This window comes from Mirounga leonina, unplaced genomic scaffold (assembly GCF_011800145.1).
Source record: "Mirounga leonina isolate KUSES-001 unplaced genomic scaffold, KU_Mleo_1.0 Mir_481, whole genome shotgun sequence".
NCBI classification, from domain to species: Eukaryota; Metazoa; Chordata; class Mammalia; order Carnivora; family Phocidae; genus Mirounga; species Mirounga leonina.
Window position 1 is genome coordinate 2,395,328 of NW_023270773.1, and position 17,063 is coordinate 2,412,390.

Below are 17,063 nucleotides of genomic sequence, written 5' to 3' on the forward strand. Positions count from 1 at the left end.
TCACACACAGGGTGCACAGTCCCCCATGAGGAAGAAGGTACCTCGGGGAAGAGGAGTTTCCAGACCAGAGAGTCCCTGGGAGGGGTCTCCTCCACGCTAGATGGGGGGGACACAAAAATACCAAGGACACTGACAGATACAGCACACACAGAAGCACCAAATCCTAACCTGTGGTCAACCAACTCAGATCTTTCACTAAGAGAAGAAAAAGAACTGGTTGGGGCACCGGGGTGGCTAGGCAGGTTAAGCGTCTGCCTTCGGCTCAGGTCATGATCCCAGGGTCCTGGGATAGAGCCCCACGTCGGGCTTGCTGCTCAGTTGGGAGTCTGCTTCTCCCTCTGCCTGTGCCCCTCCCCCTACTTCTGCATTCGCGTGCTCTCTCTCTCTCTCTCCCTCAAAATAAATAAATAAATAAAATCTTTAAAAAAAAGAAAGAAAAACAACTGGTCAAGCTGGACTCCCCTTGTTCCTGCCCTTGCCCCCTAGTCCCATGTACTCCCTACTTTCTGGAAAGAAACCCAGTGTCATTCATTCCCCAGGGAGAAACTGATCTGCTGCGAAGACTGGCATTGCTGTAGGGCTTGAACATGGCTGTGGCCTCAGACACCAAGTCCCGGAGCAAAGTTCCAGAGGGTGACAGAGGCCAGAACAAACAACACGTTCTGCTCTAATATGTGGTGTGATGAGTTCCTTAGGGAAAGAAGGGGTTAAGGGGGGCAGAGTGACAACTGTTAGTTTAGACGGATGATCAGGAGAGCCCACCCGTGAAGGAAGTGAGAGGACCAGCCCAGGAAGGTGCTTGGGGAAGAGTGCTCCGTGCAGAAGGAACAGTAAGTGCAAAGGCCCTGGGGTGGGGTGTGCCTGACGAATTGCAGGAATAGCAAGAAGGCCAGTGTGGCCCCATCCAAGGAAGGGCAGGAGGCAGGAGAGGGAGCCAGCATGTCCCTGGGGCCTTGCAGTTTAGGCTGAGCACCTTACATTTTATTCCAAGTTTTCAAATGTACCCAAACATCACGGCGACATATCGTGCTCCTTCTAACTTGCTACACAGATAACGACTGGGATCTAACCACTGAGCTGGATGCCTCTGTGTGTGAATAGACAGCACGGTACTGGCCATCCTAGTAGATGGATGAACATTGGGGCAGTTGCGGTTCCTCCTTCACAAACACTGGGCCAGGGAACCCCGCGTCCCCGGCGCACACACCAGCGCTTCTGGGGGGCGCGCACCAGACCTGGAACCGCAGGAACCCAGGGCGTCCTGCAACTGCGGGGACACGGGGCGTCTATGGTCACTTTTACTCTGAGCATCAGCCGGCTCTCCGGAGCAGCCAGACTCATTTGCAGCCCGGAGACAGGTCACGGCCCCCGTTCCCCATGTTCGCGCCCTTCCTTGGACTGTTGACGCTCGCAGGTTGCTGCCCCCGCGGTGCGCATCCCCCCGCGGCATTGAGAACCCCCGGTAAAACCCCTAGGCGTCAATCGACGGTCACTAAGCCCCACCATCCTGGTCTCCATTCTGACCCGCCTAGTGTGACTCTGGACTCTCGAGCCTCAGTTTCCCGTGGCGTCACTCGGAGGTCCCTGAGCCCACCCCACGGTCCTGGTCTTCGCTTGTTTGGGTCCGCGCGCAGGATCTAGCGAGGGGACAGAGACCCCTGGTGGCCGATGAGAGTGAGGCGGGTCCGGGAGCCCGGGCGAGATTAATGGTGGCTAGAGCCGGATGGTGCAGGGCGAGCCCCCTGGGACCCACACTCTGGGCAGAAGCTGGGCCAGCGGTGTGCCCAGAGAGGCCCTCTCCAGGTCGCTCCTCCGTCGTGAGCAGGGCAGCCGGGGTTGAAGGCAGACGGGCCTGGGAGCCCAAGGAACCCCTCCTCCCATCAAGGCGCGCGGGTCATCGCCAGCCTCGCCCACCCTCCCATCAGGTTCCCATCCTGTGTGGGGTTCTCTTCCTAAACCCGAGGTTCTTCCATGTATAGCACGGATCATCCCTTGGCTCCAGAGGACCAATGAATGAGAGTGAAAGAGTGTGAGGCTTGTACAGGAGTATGAGGGGTGGAGGAAATATCACTCTGAGATTGTGTGAGTGGGGGTGTGAGTGTGTGCAGGTGTCTGTGTGGGTGAGGAAGTGAGAATGTATGTAGGTGACGTTCATTCTTCTCCTAGTTCACACACACACACACACACACACACACACACACACACACACAGAACAACCGGAGCTGAACAGAAGTTTGTGAAAATTGATCAAGGGGAAGCTTGCTGAAATGGAATGGCAGGAGCTGACTTACCGCTGGACTCAAGGGTTGTCAATTACAGACCCCCAACAGAAGCATAAACAGGAAAGAATCATCAATTACAGGCCCCAACAGAGAAAGCTGTACACAGCATTTCCTACAAGAAATTGACCACCCCAGCCACTCAGCCAGTGAGAAACCATCATCACCCTGAACTCTTGCCTTTCTCCAGTGTACTCTCCTTCAAAACAATCTGTCCCAACTTCCTCCTCCTCCATATGGTGATGTTTCTCTCCTTTGTTTGTTGGACTAGCCTGTGGTTTTTGCCCTAGTTTGCTTGTTCCAAATTGTAGTTCCCTAGCAAACCCACTTTTGCTGCTAAAATAAACTGCTTTATTTTTTTTTTAAGATTTTATTTATTTATTTGACAGAGAGAGAGATAGCGAGAGCAGGAACACAAGCAGGGGGAGTGGGAGAGGGAGAAGCAGGCTTCCCTGCCGAGCAGGGAGCCCGATGTGGGACTCGATCCCAGGACCCTGGGATCATGACCTGAGCCAAAGGCAGACGCTTAACGACTGAGCCACCCAGGCGCCCTAAACTGCTTTATTTTTAAGGTCAACATTACTTGAAGATCAGAAGTGGGATCCAGAAAAGACCCCCAACAACTCTGAGGCTTGTGAGCAAACAGGTGCTGGGACCCACAGAGCTCACTGTTTTCTTGCTGACCCTGGAGTTTAAGGGTAAGTCTCTCCGGGATTTTGAACTCCTCCTTCTGTATTTTGAGCTCTCCAGGCTTCATTTGGGATCTGTTGTAGAGCTTTCTCCTTTCTGAGAGTACTTGTGTGGCCTTTGATCTAACTCCTTTTTAGAACCTGACTATTTCTATTGAAACTGTTCTAGCTCTTGGTCTGATTCCTTCTGGAACCAGGCTGTTCCTATTGGAACTGTACTGTTGATGATTTTTTTTTTTTTCTGCTCTAGGAAATAAAACCTCTAAGAAATGGGATCCCAGGGGCGCCTGGGTGGCTCAGTCGTTAAGCATCTGCTTTTGGCTCAGGTCATGGTCCCAGGTCCTGGGATCGAGCCCTGCATCAGGCGGGAAGCTTGCTTCTCCCTCTCCCACTCCCCCTGTTTGTGTTTCCTCTCTCGCTGTGTGTCTCTCTCTCTGTCAAATAAATAAATAAAATCTTAAAAAAAAAAAAAAAAAAGAAATGGGATCCCAATCCTCAAAATGCTTTAAGAGGGCCCTCCCCTTCTGGGACCCAGGCCAGTGTTATTTAAGAACTGTGGTCCCTCCTCACGCACATTTTTTTTTTTTTAAAGATTTTATTTTATTTATTCATGAGAGACAGAGAGAGACAGAGGCAGAGGAAGAAGCAGGCTCCCAAGGAGCAGGGAGCCCGATGCGGGACTCGATCCCAGGACTCCGGGATCATGACCTGAGCCGAAGGCAGACGCTTAACCATCTGAGCCACCCAGGCGCCCCCGCACATTTTTTTTTTAAAGACTTTATTTATTTGACAGAGAGAGACCCAGCGAGAGAGGGAACACAAACAGGGTAAGTGGGAGAGGGAGAAGCAGGCTTCCCGCGGAGCAGGGAGCCCCGTGTGGGGCTCGATCCCAGGACCCTGAGACCATGACCCGAGACGAAGGCAGATGCCCAATGACTGAGCCACCCAGGCGCCCCTCCTCACGCACATTTCTAACTAAATGGGCTGACTTAAAGTCATTTAGAACAGCCATGGTCATTATGGGAAATTGGAGGCCACTCTGGCCATTATGGGGAATTTTCAGCCTCCCCAAACTTCCTTTTCTCAAAACTGAATTGGGCAGCCATGCCTTTGAAATTGTCCCCACTGCACGCGATGCCTATTTTGACTGGTATTTTGAAGCTTCCAAATATTATCAGGTATCTAAAATTACCTCTCTGCAAGATACAATGTCTAGACTGAGGCAAAGACAAAAAGGCTTCTGAGGTCTCTTTTCCCTGTTTTGTCTCCAAACACACTGCAGGCACCTTATTATGCTCACACCCCACTTCTGGTGCCACCATCCTCCTTCCCGTCTGCACCTTCTCGATGTCCTTGTTTCCCCATTCCAATTATCCTGTCAAAATTCCCGGAACCTCTCCCTCTTCCTCCTCCTTTGAAACTGTCCCTTTAAGCTAAACTTTCTGAGCATCCAAATAAATCCCAAATATCTTCTGTTCTCTTGACTAAGGCTGGATTTGGGGCCATAATCAAAGAGTTTCCTAAAGCAAGGTAGAACTCCCATAGGTTTGCTGAGGGATGTAATAATAGAGTTATTCAAACTTACCAACCTGATTTCTAAGATTTAGAGGAATCAGTCCAGTGATTGGGGGAGGAAACTTGCCCAAAGGGAACATCCTGAGAGAGAAAAACAAAACCTAACTTTTGGTGAAAATGGCAGAACACTTGCTGACAACCTCCACTGAGCAATTGCAGTAGCTTTTTGTAAGCCTGTTGATGGGAACGAAATTCAGGCTTTGCACGCAAATCTGATGAACCTGTTTGTGACTATTGTAATCAGTGTGCGCTTGTTTTCAAAGAAAACAATCCTGGTCTTCCTTTAGATGTTGAAAACCCTTGGAGAGCCTTAACTCCATGTTTCTTTTGGGGCTGAACTTGGATCTTTCTCTTTTAGTTAAGAGGACCAGGATGGAATGGGAAACTATGTCCACTCCTCACTGCAAAGAGCCAGGACATGGAGGAAAAGATTGTTACAAACTGAAGTGCTCCAGGTGCCTTCAGCTCTCTAGCCAGCTTCTCCAGTGTCCTCCTAAGTCCCAATGATGGGGCCATCCCCAGTCCTCCCTCTTAATGGGCTCAGAGAAACAGCGCTCCAATTTGGCAATAAATCCGTCATTATTCACACTGGAGCTACACTCTTGATGCTCAACCCCACTGCTATAAAGCAGCTCCTGCCTCAGAATACTGAAGCAGTTCAAATAGTGGGGGGCTCTAATAAGCCTTGAAAGATTCCTGTCTCAGAACCTATCCCCTTTTGCTTAGGTCCTTTGAGAGATGCCCACCCTTTTCTCCTTAGTTCTGCTCCTCCTCATTTTGGGAGCCAAGATTTCTTAGGAAATATCAAAAGGGGGAAATAATTTTCTAGAACTTGACAATGGTAATCAAAGAAGCCAGCCAAGGGGTGCCTGGGTGGCTCAGTAGGTTAAGCGTTCTACTCTTGATTTCTGCTCAGATCATGACCTCAGTGTTGTGAGGTTGAGCCCCTCATTGGGCTCCTTGCTGGGTGTGAAGCCTGCTTAAGATTCTCTCTCTCCTGGGGCACCTGGGTGGCTTAGTTGGTTGGGCATCCGACTCTTGATTTAGGATGGGGTCATGATCTCAGGGTTGTGGGATCGAGCCCTGTGTGAGGCTCCGCCCTTGGCAGGGAGTCTGCTTGGGATTCTCTCTCTCCCTCTGCTCCTCCCCCTGCCCTGCATGTGTACTCTCTCTCTCTAAAAAAAAAAAAGAAAGAAAGAAAGAGAAAACCAATAGCCAAACCTCTGTCGTGGTCCAAAGAGATGTTTTTCCAAATGATAATTTGGAAAAACTGACACCCAACAATTGGCCCCAAAAAAGGAAAAACGAAATTGGAAATCTAATAGCTGTTTGATTTATAAACAGTGAGAACTCTGATTTGGATGAAATAACAATCCGGCCTGATCAGAAATGCTAAATTTTCCACTACCTATAACTGTACATACGTTAAACCATTGGTGTACTGACAAAATTATGGCATTCATGAACCAATACCGGTGGGGAAATACTAAAAAGGCTGCAGAAACTGCCTACCTCACTTGTCCCTACTGTCCAAAGTACAGTCTGGGGAACCCTGTTTAAACTGCTCCCAGACACGTTGAACTGCCCATTGGACCATTAGAGGTTTGGAAAATGGATTTCGTACAGCTTCCCCAGTCTCGTGGATAGGAATATGTTTTAGTCATGGTTTGTATGATTTCTCACTAGTCCCTTGTAGACAGACTGCTGCTTCTTCTGCAGCTAAAATTCTCTTAGAAAAGATTATCCCTATCAGGGGAACCCCTGTAGAACTTCATGGTGACCAGGGAACCCATTTTACCAACCAGGTGCTTCAGCAAGTGTCTTTGGCCGGTTTTACCACACTTCGTGATGAATACCATCCTCAATCTTCAGGGTTAGTTGAACACACTAATGGCACTATTAAGACAGGACTGACGGGGCGCCTGGGTGGCTCAGTCGTTAAGCGTCTGCCTTCAGCTCAGGTCATGATCCTGGGGTCCTGGGATCGAGCCCCGCATCGGGCTCCCTGCTCCGCGGGAAGCCTGCTTCTCCCTCTCCCACTCCCCCTGCTTGTGTTCCCTCTCTCGCTGTGTCTCTCTCTGTCAAATAAATAAATAAAATCTTAAAAAAAAAAAAAAAGACAGGACTGGCAAAATTTGTAGAGACCCTGCAAATACATGGCCAAAAGCATTGCCATTGGACCTTCTAAATCTCAGATCTACCCCCTTTGGAACTTGTAGACTCTCACCCTTTGAGATAGTCCCAAGACATCAAATGCACTTGGCGCCTGTCTCCTTTGACCCACAATTGATAGAAGATATATTTTGGTATTGTGAAGGTTTAGTTGCTTCTGTTAAAAATAACTGCTTCGGTAGGAGCAGTCTGTCCACCGTGCACTCGCAGGAGATGAAGATCTTAAGCATCATGCCTTGCAACCTGGAGATTTTGTCTGTTGGAAAAGACCCCTCCAGAAAGACTCGTCAACCTTGCTGGAAAGGTCCTTATCAGGTACTGCTAACCACCCCTTGTGCCACCGAACTCCAGGGAACAGACTCTTGGATTCACATAACGTGTAAAGAAAGCACCAAACCTTCACCGGACCTGCACGGCACCTGGTGACCTGGAATTGAAGCAGACGTCATCTGACAAGACCACTTTGCCAAGATATCCAGACCAGGCCTGATAGAAGGTTCCAGATTCACAGAAGTTTCTCTTTTTCATCTGGACCATGGAATGACTCTGGATTCTTATACAAGTTCATGGTTTCTGAATTTCTTTATTAAATACATTCTGGGGGCACCTGGGTGGCTCAGTTGGTTAAGCGACTGCCTTTGGCTCAGGTCATGATCCTGGAGTCCCGGGATCGAGTCCCGCATCGGGCTCCCTGCTCGGCAGGGAGTCTGCTTCTCCCTCTGACCCTCCTCCCTCTCGTGCTCTCTGTCTCTCATTCTGTCTCAAATAAATAAATAAAATCTTTTAAAAAAAAAAAAACATTCTGTTCCAGTTTGAGATAACAATACTGTTCTAAAATGTCTCTGAAGTTTTGCTGTTTTGCAAAAAATTCATCAGCTATGGCTTCACATTTATGCCTGTATTACATCGTCTCAGACACACTTGGCTAATTGCAAGTAAGGGTGCTCTTGCAGCAAACATTATTCTGCTTTCATGGCTGCTTTAAATGGGGACTTCCAGGAGGCATACGTGACTCCCAAGTTTGCCTCCACAAAGGGAACTTTTCTCCCCTAAGTCAGAATAAATGCCAACAAATATTTTCAGTTGGCTGCTTTCAGACCTAGGTCTCAGGACTCTGAAACCTTAGGATCATCATGCAGTTGGAATTGTCCTGTGACTTTTGATTCTGTACTTGTTGGCTGTCAAACCTTTGTAAAAACGAGGTACCCAAGGAGGAGATGATCTCTGGTGCTTACAATCTCAGTAAGTATGGACTACAGATGGGAAGTGCCTGAGAGTTCTCCTGCTCCCCCTTCTTGTTACTCGAACATGATCTCAGTAGGTTTCCAGTAGGTACAATTTCTCTCCAACGTGACACATGACACCCTGGGAAGGTCCTTCCTGGCACCAAGGGACAAAAGGCCAACGAATTTAAGAAAACCTGACTTGATCAGCAATGTTTTCAGAGAAAGATTTTGGTCAAAAAGAAGGAAATGTGAAAATTGATAAAGAAAACCTCACTGAGATGGAGTCAGGAAGCCAGAAGAGGGAAGCTCTGGTGTCATACCACTTGACTCAAAAGTTGTCAATTACAGACTACCCGCTCCCCGCAAAGAAGAATCCTCAATAGGAAAGAATCATCAGTTACAGGCCCACAGGAAAAGACGTACTTTAAATTTCCTACAAAAAGGGCGCCTCGGTGGCCTAGTCGTAAAGCATCTGCCTTCAGCTCAGGTCATGATCCCAGGGTCCTGGGATCAAGCCCCGCGTCGGGCTCCTTGCTCAGCAGGAAGCCTGCTTCTCCCTATCCCAGTCCCCCTGCTTGTGATCCTTCTCTCGCTATGTCTCTCTCTGTCAAATAAATAAATAAAATCTTTAAAAAAAATAAATTTCCTACAAAAAATAGACTACCCCAGCAACTCAGGCAGTGAAAAATGGCCATCACCCTGAACTCTTGCCTTTCTCCATTGGACTTTCATTTAAAACAATCCTTCCCAAGTTCCTCTTTCTTTTCCATGAAATAATGTTCCTCTGCTTTGTTTGCTGGACTGGCCTATGATTTCTGCCATAGCTTACTTATCCCAAATTACAATTCTCTGCTGTACGTAATGCCGTTTTTGCTGGTAAAATGACAGTGACTGCCTTATTTTTAAGGTCAACAAATTAAAGTGGCAAAAACAGGTTTTATCCAGGAACTACTGCGATAGGGGGAAAGAAACTTAACATAGAGCCAGGTTCAATTCAAACAGCATGGGCAAGAGCGCATTTGTTACCAAAGAGCAGGGTGAGGGGCAGTGGATGGAAGATTACTAACAGCGGACACCATGGGTAAGGCAGATTCTGGCTGACCTGAACCTAACTGGATTCTTTGCTGAAGACAGGCCAGGGCGATCAGACCTCACATGGGGGATGGCAGAGGATGAGGAACCTAATCAATATCGAGAGTGCAGGATTCTGGTAAAATTGACTTCGGAGAGTTCTTGCTGAAAAACAGATTTTAGATGGGATGCCTGGGCAGCTTAGTCAGTTAAGTGTCTGACTCTTGATTTCGGCTCAGGTCATGATCTCAGGGTCGTAAGATCGAACCCTGCATTGGGGGGGGGGGGGGTCTGTGCTCAGCAGGGAGTCTGCCTGTCTCTTTCTCCCTCTCCCTTTCCCACTCAAGCTCTCTCTCTCTCAAATAAATAAATCTTGGGGAAAAAAACAGATTTTAGGGCCCCCTGGGTGGCTCAGTCAGTTGAACATCCGACTTTTTTTTTTTTAAAGATTTTTATTTATTTATTAAGAGAGAATGATAGAGAGCATGAGAGGGAGGAGGGCCAGAGGGAAAAGCAGACTCCCTGCTGAGCGGGGAGCCCGAGAGCATCCGACTCTTGATCTCAGACTTGAGTTCAAGCCCTGTGTTGGGCTCCCCTTGGGTGTAGAGCCTACTTTAAAAACAAAACAAAAACAAAAACAGATCTTAGAAGGAAGTGTACAGATGGGCCTAGGAGAAGGTTCAGGAGCCTGACTACAGTTTGATCAAGGAAAGAATCTTTGTCAACACACACACACGCATTTGATATCCTGTAACTCAGATATCAAAATAGGTTACCCACTATTAATACATCTAGCGTTAGGTTGCAGGGAGATGGAGGGGGGCTGTTACAAATACATGCAGGGGCACCTGGCTGGCTCTTTTGGTCGAGCGGGCAACTCTTGATCTCAGGATTGTGCGTTCAAGCCCTATGTTGGGTGTAGAGATAACTTAAAAAAAATAAACTCTTAAAAGTAGGGGTACCTGGGTGGCTCAGTCGGTTAAGCATCGGGCTCTTGATTTTGGCTCAGGTCATGATCTCAGGGTTGTGAAAGCACACCCCATGTTGGGCTCCATGCTGGGCGTGGAACCTGGTTGAGATTTTCTCTCCCCCTCTGCCCCTCCCCCCGCTCCACCTCCCTCTCCCCCACATGCCTGCTCTCTCTCTCTCTCTCTAAAAATAACTGAATAAATAAAATCTTAAAAAGTAAATAAGTAGGGGCGTCTGGGTGGCTCAGTCGTTAAGTGTCTGCCTTGGGCTCAGGTCATGGTCCCAGGGTCCTGGGATTGAGCCCAGCATTGGGCTCCCTGCTCGGCGGGAAGCCTGCTTCTCCCTCTCCCACTCCGCCTGCTTGTGTTCCCTCTCTCGCTGTGTCTCCCCCTCAAATAAATAAATGAAATCTTTAAATATAAAGGAAATAAGTAAATAAATGCATGTATGTTCATGTAGAAGCAAGAAAAGAAATGCTGGGAACTACTCTTTTCTATGCCTGTTCGCTGGCTATAGCTGGGGTTTCTTGCTCCCACTGCCCATTCTATTCCCTTTGCCTTCAGCAAGCACCCCAGCGGTCGGGTCACTTGTCCAGCGAGGTAACGCAAATCTCCATCCTGGAGGATCTAGGACAGGAGCACTTCTGACTGAAGGAGGGGGGTAGTTGGCATGAACTGTCCAGCTCCAGACACATTCCTCCCAGTCCCCAACACCGACAGGCTGATCACCCACGCCTGTTGTGCACTGGCACGAGATGCCCACAGTGGCCAAGGGGGCGTCCTTGGAGAAAGCATGCTTCTCTTGGGAATGGAAACTTCTCAATTAGCAGAGCCTGAGTGTGTATGGGAAACACGTTCTTATCTGCTGGCGTCCCCGCCTGTAAATCCCGGCAAGGGGGCGAAGAAGCACCACTTTTTCTGTTACATTTTTATGGTTTCTAGCATCATTGTGCTGGATTCCAAGAACATAATCTGTACTTCGGCCTAGCCCAGCATGTGTGCACTTTTGTTCCATGTGTCCTTGGAAAGGATGTGTGTTCTGCACTTGGCACACTCTGCTCCATGGATGGCTGTGAGGCTGTCTCGTTCGGGTCCTCTCTAGCCTTTTTCACTCACAGCCCTCTTCTTCTATCAGTTACTGGCAGAGATGTGTAAAAATCTGGTAGCACCCATGCATCTAGTAGGAGTCCCCAGGCTTGGCTTCCTGTGGCCCCACAGCTGGCGGTGGGCTTCCCCCAGGCAGGCCTGGCTTCAGACCAGTGGCATGGCTGAAGCAAAGGGCAGAAGGAGGTGCTGGATCTGCACCTGTGGAGAGGTGGGAGGGGAGGCAGCTGCTGGCCGTCCCATAGGCTGGTGAGCACCAGGCGGGGGGCAGGGTCCTGCTCCAGGGAGCTCTGCGGGACAGGCTCCTGGCGCCCCCTGGTGGCCTCTTGTTTCATGTCAGCTACTTAGCCTCTGGAAGGCACTGAGGTCTCAGACAAGGAGACCCCGCTGTTGCCCCAGCCCCGGTTCTCCTCTGTCCCCGCGGATTGGCGGGTCTCTTCGTCTCCCTCCCTTTCACTCCCCTGCTCCAGGTACTCTGGGGAAACAGGCTCCTGCCGGCATTCTCAACATCGGTGCCTGAGAACACGAAACACTAAGGTCTCCTGGTACAATTTTGAAACTGACTCCAGGCTCTTCTCCACTTCACTCTTCTATGAACCGGATTTACCTCGAAATTCCTGCTGGCCCCTGGTTCCATCACACTGGGAAGAAGCCAACGATGAGGTGAGCTTCAGTCACTGTGAGGATCTGAGAGTCCTGGCTATCTTGGGCAGGAGATAGGCTGTGGAGGGTGAGGGCTCAGGCACAACCTTTGTTGGGGGTGCTTGGGGTGCTTGTAAAGTCACTTTTAGGAAATATATAAATATGCCAGGTCTTACGATGTGAAAGTGTCACAGCGAGACATAGAGGACAACAGTCACCCTATCTTGGACCTGCTCTTATCTTCTCATTCTCCACTAACCGAAGTGTTGACCCTCACCCTAAACTTGGCCTTCTTCCCTGGTCCAGCTGCACCTGACACAGAATACAGCACAGGGCCGGGAAGGGCGCAGTGGGGGAATCTCGCCTCAGAATACCTGACCCCGGAGAAGGATGCCCCATGTTCAGCCCATGTTCTTTCTGTGGGTGGGAGACAGCTGCCCCCTGAAGGCCACCCTTCCGCTCTTCCCACCAGAGGAAGGCATATTTGGGAACATAGGGGTTCAGTGTGGCTGGAGCATGGAGGGCCTGGGTGAGGAGGAGATGTCACATCAGGAAGGGCCTACAGGCTGGCCTCAACACAGGTTTACATAGAAACCAACGGGGATGTTTGAGGAAGGGAGTGACCCCATCAGACTGAGAGAACGATCACTCCGGCTGCTGAAGGGAGTGGGCAGAGGGGAAGTCAGGCCAGTGGTGGGAGGCCAGGGGACGGGGCTGTGCAGTGGGCCAGAGCGGATGGCAGCAGCCCCGGGTAGGAGCCATCAAATGACAGGAGAAGGTGGCATCAAGAGATTAAGGGCCAGACTTTTGGGGTGGGGATGAGTGAATGAGAAGGCAGAAGATGAGGTGGTATCTGGCTCTTGGCTTGAAATTGGCAAGTCTGGAGAAAAGAACAGATGATAGAGCGCTGAAAAGCATCCTGAATGTGCAGAACGGGCAGGAGTAAGTCTCATTCACACAGCACAGGCTCCAGTCCCCAGCCCGCTGTGGGACATGGTGGCAGGTCCCTCCCCTCCGGGGCTCAGTCAGGTAGAAAGGAAGATGGGCAGAGAGAGAGAGGCCCCTATCAGGGAACTCCAAGATGGGCCATCAGAAGGAGGGATAGGCCTTGGGTTTTATTTATAAGACCCACATAAATCGCCACCGGCCTCCAGGAAGGCAACTGGGGTTGCCCCCCAGCACGAGCCCAGGACAGCTCTTCACTTTTGAGGGTGCCTGTGGTCCTAGGAGAAGATCCATCCAGAACCACACAAGGTGCAGCTTCCTTTTCTGAAAGATGAGACAACGTGAAGATTACACACGTTATTAGCACATTATTACTTGGTTGCTTGTGACTCTCTCTCACTTCAGGGGTTCCAGGACCTGGAAGACCTAAGTGAGGTCCAGAGGGCAGAAACAGTGGTGCTTCCGGTGATCTCCAGGGAGAAGACGAAGCCGGGCTAATAAGTGAAAGACACTTCACTTGGAGAGCTCGTAAGAGCCTTTCATGTGTCTGCAAGTCGCCACCAGAAGGCGCTCTGGACCTCAGAGGGCAGGCACCCACCAGGGAGGAGGCCATGGACACTGGAGGGTCTTCAGCGGGTGCCCCCCACCAGCATTCTGAGTGTTGTGCAAGTGTGTGGCCTGTGGTGGAGGATAGGTCCATGTCCTGACACCCCAATTCTACACTCACCAGGCAACCTTCTGATGTGGCATCCTGAGTTGTTAGATACTGAAGATGGGGTTCTCCCACAAGAAAAGGGCTTCTCGGGCGCCTGGGTGGCTCAGTTGGTTAAGCGACTGCCTTCGGCTCAGGTCATGATCCTGAAGTCCCGGGATCGAGTACCGCATCGGGCTCCCTGCTCGGCAGGGAACCTGCTTCTCCCTCTGACCCTCCCGCCTCTCATGTGCTCTCTCATTCTCTCTCTCTCAAATAAATAAGTAAAAATCTTAAAAAAAAAAAAAGAAAAGAAAAAGAAAAGGGCTTCTCTCTCCCCACCCCCAGTAACTCTGTGCATTGGCATTCTGGCAAATGTGTGTATATATATATATATATATATATATATATATATATATATATATATCCACCTTGTGTAATGTTGGCGGACGTCCACTTGTACAAGGGCTGAGCAACTCTGAGCGGACAGAGTACTTGGTTTTCACTTTATTCACTTGGCCTATGGTGACTAAATCACTTGCCACCTGAAAAGTCCTGGCAACAGCTGCCCAAGGCTGCACTATAACAGGCGAAATTGTTCTTTGCCACGGCTGCCGGGTAGGTCTGACACTAAAGCACCTCACTTCTGCTAAATCATGGCCTCCGTTTCCCCACCTGCCGCAGGAGTGGCCAGAGTGACCATATTCTCTAATCTCTGCAATTGTGACAGTGCTTCTCCCCGCTACCACAGAGGAAGGGGGAGGGCTGACAAGGGGACCCACCTGGGACAGACAGGTGATGGGGATGGGGGTTATGAGATCAGGTTCCCTGCTGCTTGTCCAGATTACCGTACACATTCACTCAGGGAGTGTGGGATGGATCTGTGAGGTCTAATTCTTTGCTACATCTGGCAGTGTTTCCTAAAAAGTAAACCACAATATACTATTCCAAGTTATGCTGAAAGAACTTTGGGAGGAAGAACAGAAAAAGAAACATTTCAAGAAAACACTAATAGCGTACTAATCCTCTATGCCCCCAGTTTGCCATGCAGGTTTGTATTTCTATCTCCTCTGAGCTCCACAGGGCTGTGAGGTGGCATCATTCCTCCGGGTTAGAGCCAAGAGCACTGAAGCCACTTTAAGAGTGGGATCAGGGGCGCCTGGGTGGCTCAGTTGGTTAAGCGACTGCCTTCGGCTCGGGTCGTGATCCTGGAGTCCCGGGATCGAGTCCCGCATCGGGCTCCCTGCTCGGCAGGGAGTCTGCTTCTCCCTCTGACCCTCCTCCCTCTCATGCTCTCTGTTTCTCATTCTCTCTGTCTCAAATAAATAAAATCTTTAAAAAAAAAAAAAAAAAGAGTGGGATCAGGACAGAGCCTGGAACTGACAAAGGCAGGAAGGAGCAGGTGTGCCCAACGGCAGACCATCAGCCTCCCCAGAAATAATATTCCACACATGGTGAATAACTCCTAAAGATGGACATTAAATGAGCACGGCCTTTTTGGGTTAAATGAGTTCATCTGGGCGCCTGGGTGGCTCAGTCGTTAAGCATCTGCCTTTGGCTCAGGTCATGATCCCAGGGTCCTGGATCGAGTCCCACATCGGGCTCCCTGCTCGGCGGGAACCTGCTTCTCCCTCTCCCACTCCCCCTGCTTGTGTTCCTGCTCTCGCTCTCTCTCTCTCTGTCAAATAAATAAATAAAATCTTTTAAAAAAATAATAAATAAATAAATGAGTTCATCTATATTAAAACAAGTATGAAGATAAATTATGCCTTACTCTATAAATTGTGATATGAGAACTTCTTGCATAAAAAAAAATTACAGAAAGAATCAGAAAATAAAATCCAACACTTTGCTGTTTGTAAGTTATACAGCAAAATATATACACAAATTTTAAAAATGCTGAGCAAAATCAACTCTCATGCAGATGCAAATTGAAAAAAGCAAGGGGCTTCAATTATGGTATCTGGAAAAGAAAAATTTAAGCTAGAAGAATTAAAAGAGGCAAAGACACTAAAAGGCACAATTTTGCAATATATTACTATTAAATATATATGCTCCAAATATCCTGGTACTTACTTAATGATAACCCTGCCTATTTCTCAAAAAGGATTTGAGAAAAGTGCACGTCTAACATTACAACAACGAACATAAAATAGAAGCAAATTTAAGTGAAACAGAAAGTAAAAAACACAAAATCAGACTATGATTTGATCATGTCAATGAGTGTTCTTAACTATTTTGAGGCTCACAGAGCCTTTCCAAAATGTGGTGAATGCTACAGGTCCCCCAACCCCCAGCCCCGAACAATTCTTTCACGTATGTAACCACCCAGTTTTGTTCCATTCCTCTCTGCTGCCTCTAAAATAAACCTGTGCACCCACGGACTCCTAGGCAGTCTGCAGACCCAAGTTAAGAACTGTAAACAACAGAGAAAGTATGAATTTGAGTAACAAATAGAACTGATGGAGTACAAACCCATTTCTTGAGATTGACAAATGCTTTATAAAAATTGATCATATCTTCAGGCCCAGAGTAGGTTCCATGGACACTTAGAAATGTTGACACCACAGCACAGTAAGAAAGAACAGCAATGACCTATGCATTCATCACTTAGAAATATAGAAAAAAACAACAACCCTTGGGCCAAAAGGAAATTCCTCATATGGTAACAAAAACTTGCACATGTCAAACTGACAGAGTGCAGAAAAAGCTCTAAGAAAAAAAGTCCTAGACCAAAGTACCTGCATTTACTAGAAACATTAAAAATATGATTAGCTATATCTAAATAATTTCAGAAATGTAAAATATGAAGTAAAAAAAAAAAAAGCAGAATACATACACTTCGACAAAACCATTCAATTAGTCAACAAAACCAAGAGTTGGAGCTTTACAACACTCAACATCTACCATAAGAAGGAAAAAAATGTAAGACAAACATAAAACAACTAAATCCAAGGACGATTAAAATACTACCAGGATGTTCTCTTGTAATATTACACTGTTCAAGAACCTAAATAAATTGAAGGATTTAAAAATACATAAAACAGTAAAGGAATGTGAACAGAAGGTACTAGGTTCTGCTCACACTTTGAAAAGTACCTGGTCCTACCATGGTTATGTGAGAATCTGTCAACCCTTCAGAAAGGGGGTCTCAATCCCCATGTTACATAAATTGTCGACAGGAAGGAGGAGATGGCGGGGGGGACCAGGAGGAGGAGAAAGTGCATATTCCAAAATGCAAGAATGGCATAAAATGAGGTAAAGGAAGCTGAGAGAGGAGGGAGCATCTGGGCAGGGTGGCGTGAACCCCCTGTGGTCTGTTCAGGAGCAAACCAGATTGGCTGAAATAGGGGCTTATGTGCAGAAAAGCCCCTGAGGGTTGGCTTTAAGGAGCATGGTGGCATGTGCAAAGAGATGCTTTAAGAAAATCAATTTGGCTAGGGCGTGCAGAAGCACACGGAGAGACATCAAAGGTAGGAAACCGATGACTGCCGGATAAGGACAGGCCTGGCCAAGGCGAGGCCGAATGGGGGGCCGGGGGGGTGCGAGGAGGTAGATCTTGGGGAGGGGGCTGCTCTCCCACCCACGCAGAGCAGGGGTCTCAATTCTCTCTGCACTCTTAGTAAGTGACTGAAGATCCGCAGCGCAGGCCACATGCAGGCAATCCCCAGGGCCAGCCAGTCAGGCCACTCTAGCTGGTG